This window comes from Rhagoletis pomonella, unplaced genomic scaffold (assembly GCF_013731165.1).
Source record: "Rhagoletis pomonella isolate Grant_MI unplaced genomic scaffold, Rhpom_1.0 Rhpom_scaffold_00003, whole genome shotgun sequence".
NCBI classification, from domain to species: Eukaryota; Metazoa; Arthropoda; class Insecta; order Diptera; family Tephritidae; genus Rhagoletis; species Rhagoletis pomonella.
Genome location: NW_023458557.1, coordinates 44,146,074 through 44,152,073, shown reverse-complemented (window position 1 = coordinate 44,152,073; position 6,000 = coordinate 44,146,074).

Sequence of the window (6,000 nt, the reverse complement as noted above, 5' to 3'; positions counted from 1 at the left end):
GAAAGGGTTAACCCTAAAATATAATCTACGTCTGCGAGACGTATACGAAATGGGTCTTTTTTTAATTTTGACACAAAATTTACTTTTTATTTTGTTGTTTTAAATAAATGTGGTTATAGTTTTTATTAGAAAACTATGTTTTATTATTAGTCAAACTCACAACTTCAATATTCTTTAAAAAAAATAAGGCAGGACTAAGTATATTTTAGCTCACAGGTTATCTTTTAAGTACATAAGCCTCTACGGCGTATGTTAAGGCTTTACGTTACTCCCAAGTAGATTAGGCTTCTAGGGTTAAGAAAGCTTTAGTTTGAAAGTGTGATATTAAATGCTTTTCACCATAAAGGGCGCCAATTTTCAATGATTATTGCGTTTCAGATTAAGACTAATACCAGATATTGTGAAAGGTTGGACTATACCTTAAAGATGACGGTTTTCTCATGGCCCACTGTTGTCTTTCACGAAGTTCTTTAAATAAATGTTGAGCTAAGCACTCGCCCGTATTTCGAGGTTACTACTAGTTTTAATAAATTGTTAGTTTAATTTCCTATAAAATTTACCTTTAGGTTTATGCATTTGAAGAATACAGCGAAAATTTGTTTTAGAGAATCAATGTGAAATAATTGCAGAAACGATTAACCGGTTTGCTGAGCAACCGAGACATCTGCTTTTTAAATAATTTTTGTAAAACAAATTGGCAAGTACATATCGTCTCCCGCATGCCAGAAACATGAATGTGTAAAGATGAAAATTTTGGGATTTTTTTATATTACGGGCCCCCACTAAATTCGATCCTGGCGACGCCCATGTATATGGTCCAGTGGTCTTGATACAAAAACGGTCAAAACATAATAAAATTTATGGCTAACAGAGCGTAATTTACCAAAGAACGTAAAACCACGATAAAATTGTTAAAGCTGCCGGCGGTAGTAAATAAGAAGTATAGTTGCAGGCGCTAGTAAGAGAAATTCCAGAAATCAACTTCAACAGTGTTTAAATTGCCAAACTGTTAAGTTTGAAGCACTTCTGTTAAGAATTACTTTATTTACATTACATATTTCCTCACACAGGGAGTTATGGAAATACAGAGATACAATAAAAGCCACGCATAATTCACAAAAGTGTACATACCAAGGTACTTCTAATATCGCGCAGGCGAAAATATTTCAGTTAGTACGATCAGGGTTGCCAACTACACTTATCTATGAAGTGCCATATTGAGGATGAAACAGTGCCAAAATGTGCCGAATAGAAAAATAAAAATGCCAAAAAAGCTGTCATTCTTTTTAGTTCTTCTCATTTCGCATTAAAATTACAAACACATTCCTAAAACAAAAGTCCAATGCAATGTAAGATAAACCAGTTGTATACACAATAGAAATTAGAAAATTTTAGTTGACAAAAAGAAGTACATACACGCAAAGGATTTCCCAAAAATGTATTGAAATATTACTATTTTTCGAAAGTGCCAATTTGGCGGATATGCCAAATTGAAAAATTAAGCGCCATTTGAAGTAAAATACGGCCAAAAATGGCACGGTTTGAGCCAAGTTGGCAGCCCTGAGTACGATGTGTTTCTTCTGAATACTGTTAAGGCGATGTGGATAATGCTGCATAGTCATGTAAAGGTAAACGGAAAATAATTGTCTATAATTAACATACCGAAGTGGTCAAAAGGCTTAGGGCCCGTTGTTCAATGTCTGATTAACAAAAATCGGAGGTAGAAGCTCCGGTTAATTACAACAACTACTTTATCGATCACATGTTATATGCATGATGTCGAAATCGTCGATAATGATGTACTGGTGATAACCATACATTGAGCAACGGGCCCTTTGCTTAGGTGAAAATGCTTCAGTTAAAGATAGACTTTACATTTAAAGATTTTTTCTATTTAAAGAAACAAAATAAAATCTTTATACTTAGGAGCTGCTTTCATTATAAAGGCTTCCTCAAGCAGCATCGGTATGGTACCGCGCGGTATACCTCCGTATGGCATGCTTGCTCATGTATGGATATACATTAGGGCGGGTAAATTTTTTTTTCGACATCGTTCCTAGCAGATTCGGATTCTACATAAAACTCTAAGAAAAAAAGCCCTTTAGACCATAGCTCTAAAATCAATTTCGAGCCTGCGCAATTTTAAAAGAAAATATTTTTAATTAATTCTAAGTCCATAATCAGATTAATATTTACTAAAGTGTTAGGAATATTTTTTTTTTTGTAATAAAGAGTTGTGCTCGGGAGTTTTGTGATACGAAAAATTAATTTCTGATATCTATTTTTTATTTACAGAATCGTAAGATGGCGCTTCAAAGCAAATCTACTATATATTTGTGGAAGTATGTATGTATGTATGCACCAGGTTGCAGCCTGAACGGATGTACAGAATCGAATAAAATTTTGCCAAAGTATTGCCATGACTCCTGGACCTATAATAGCGTAAAAAAATTGAAACTCGCCAAGGGGGGGAGGGGGATGAGGGATACCTCCCATAGTGAAAATTTTTAATCAGCTCTAACTTCGGAATTATAGTCACATGAACTCGAAATTTGAAATGCACAGATACCTATGGTAGGTGCTTATGGAAAGATATACATATGTATATAAATGAGTTTGTAAAAAGGGGCGTGGCACATCTTATAGGTGTGGAATCCTTTATCAGCTATAACAGCAGGCAGTATTAGTGATCTCATTGTATTGCATTTTGAAGATTTGTTATAATTGATCAAAGTTAAATTCAAATAAATTATAGATGATATGAAGTTCACCGGGTCATCTTCTAGTCTTTAATATATACTCAGTTAATATACGGATTAATATTTACTAAAGTGTTACGAACGTTATTTTTTTAATACAATAAGAAAAAAATAACTATAATTTAAAGGAGTGACACACAATGGCTAGAGTCGTCGCATGTGTGTATTCTTTGATATACATATATATGGGCCGTTCTTACGGTTTATATATTTTTCATCCACTCGATTATTCCTTACCGAAAATTTAAAATAAAATTTAACAAGTTTTAACCGCTGGTACAGTACAGGTAGCAGTTTAAAATGGGTAACTGGGTAAACTTAATAAAGAAAACATATTCTCTGGCTAAATTAATAAGCCAGCCCGGATAACATAAAATCCCAAGCTTGATAAACATTTGGTGTTATAAAGGTTTTATAAAGCTCTACTTGTAATTAGGAAAAATGCCGAAAAAAAAATTATAAAATTGATTGATTGATTGATAAAAATAGAGAGGGAGTTATGGCTATGACAATAGAAACTAGAAAAAAGATACCTCGTGTTGAAAGCAAAAAGGATCTAAAACCAAAAAAAAAAATATAAATACATTGTTAATCATAAAAAAATTCATGATTCGAAAAATAATTTTGTAATATTGTAAATTTTTTTTTTGGTTTTTTAAAGTTAAGGGTTTATTTACTTACAGTAACGAACAAAAGTATTGGCACAGTAAATTTTTCGCAATATAGGCAAAGTATTTTTTAGAAAAATTCCAAGTATGCAGTTTAATAATCCATTCAATTTTAGTTTATGCAGGTTTGAAGTTGCTTGAAAATCTGAATATAAAATTGCAAATTACTATGCTGATTTATTGAATTTTCCTGAGTTTCTCACAAAGTTTACACATTTCATTTTTATGTGTTTTAGTGTAGTATGAACTATGTTTTTATAAAAAATTATCGGAAATAAATTAAAAATTTTGCATATATGTAATGCGAAAATTTACTGTGCCAAAACTTTTGTTCGACACTGTACATATAAAAAAACATACAGTAACTTCTCCCGTTACAATAGTAAAAAATATGTAATTTGCTTTGTAGTGCAATCTTGCGGTTCTTTAAATAAAAAATAGATATCAGAAATTAATTTTTCGTATCAATAAACTCCCAAGCACAGGTTTGTATTAAAAAAAATATATCCGTAACACTTTATTAAATATTAATCTGCATATTTTATCAATTCGTCGGAATATGTTTTTATGTATGTTACCGCGTAACTTTGGACTACGTTATCCGTTTCTATAATTCTTTTTGAAAGGAAAGGTGGCTCCTCAGAGGTAGTCTCCTACTAATTGAGTGTAGATCCGATAATTGGGACATGAAGAAAATAACGGCACTCTTAAATTTGTATATGAGAATTGAAGTCGGTTTTGTTTTTTGTTTAAATTTTACTCCAGTGTCCACAGCTTCTATAAAAGAGTCGTAGGCCATATTTTTTTGTTAGTTCAATTGTGGAACATTTGTATGAACTGTTTCGGCTAATACTTCGGCTTTTGTTCTATTTTTATATCGAGGCTAAGTACATTGTTCGATGGGGTGATATCATTGCCAAACATGATAGTACTTTGTTTGCCATCAATAAACACTAACTTTGACTTGACAAAAGCTTTGAATAATAATTGCGAGTATGGCTTATCGTTTTTACCGCTCAGGTAGGTGGCAGGCCTATAGAAAATATTTCTTAATCAATAATTTTTCAAATACTTTTCGTTCGACACCTATATTATAATACGTACTTTATCTTATTAGCTTAATTGAATTAAATTTTCGAAATTGGTGGCAACTCGACTCAAAAATATTTTCAGTAGTAAGCCTTCTTAAACCTTTTTAATTTGATACCCATATTGCAATATTTAATTTATCTTATCAATTTCATTTAATTAAATTTTGAAACAGGTGGCAACCCCCCTCAAAAATATTTTCGCCTGTAAGCCTTCATAACCTCTTTCTTTTGCCACCCATATTGCAATATCTAATTTAAGTAATTAATTTACTTATATTGAAATTTTTAAACAGGTGGCAACTCTCTATTTTTTCTGGTTTTAACTATCCGGATATTATAAAAAACAAACCAAAAAAATAAAAATATTCAAATCGGTCAAGCTGATTTCGAGTCTTAGCGAGGCTAACGGACAGCAATTCATTTTTATATTTTCTTTTAAAAATGCGCAGGCTCGAAATTGACTTTAGAGCTATGGTCTGCAGGAATTTTTTTCTTAGAATTTTATGAAGAATCCGAATATGCTAGGAACAATGTCGAGAAAAATCGATCCATACAAATTGACCCGCCCTAATATACATACATGCATACATTTGTATGTAGTTAACTTACATTCCCTGTGGGGAAAATCTCTAGTTCTGAACTGGGGCGCTTCTAGTACATTTAGACCCAGTACTGGTTCGCGATAGATCTCTTTTGCATGCAAGCAACTGGCGAATTTAACATGGCGATGTCCTAGGAAGTGTCAATTGCCCCCCGCTGCATCCCTTTTTCGATAGTTCCGAACTAGTCCTAAATTCTATAGTTCCGAACCAGTTCTGAAATCGACAGACGAAAGAAAAAAGTATCATGATTTTTCAATCTTTTTGGTTCTTCCGTGTGTGCGATTTTAAGTTATTTTGGAAATGTGTTTTCAATTTGAAATTAAATTTGTTTGAATGATTGTAAGAAATGTACGTTTACATACCTTTAGCTGTAGCTGAGTTTGCAGAGGTGCTCGCTGTTATTTCTTGATTCCAGACGGTCCCAAGATGTTGAAATGTTAACACAAATTCTAGTTTTGTATTACCAAGCTATGAAAAAGCATCTGCGAAGCGCAGAATAGAAGCGTATTTGAACGAAAAAGCCGCCGAACACATATCTATGTAAAGTAAACAAGCCCCCCGCTGCATCCCTTATTCGATAGCTCCGAATTAGTTCTAAATTCGACAAATAAGATCTAGTTCGTTCTGCATCCCTTTTTCTATAGTTCCGAACCATTTCTAAATTCGTCAGTTTAGATATCGATTTCTAGTGAAAAAACTGAAACAAATTAGTTTTTTAAAAGTACCAATTTTCTCCGATTTTGGACTGGTGGGGATTTAGTTCATATCGGACTAGTTCCTTTTTGGCGATAAAGACCTAGTACGGAACTACAAATATGATTCACTAGTCCGCGGTTTCCCTGCAGGGTTCATATGCCTCCATAGAATGCTTCGAGGGCTT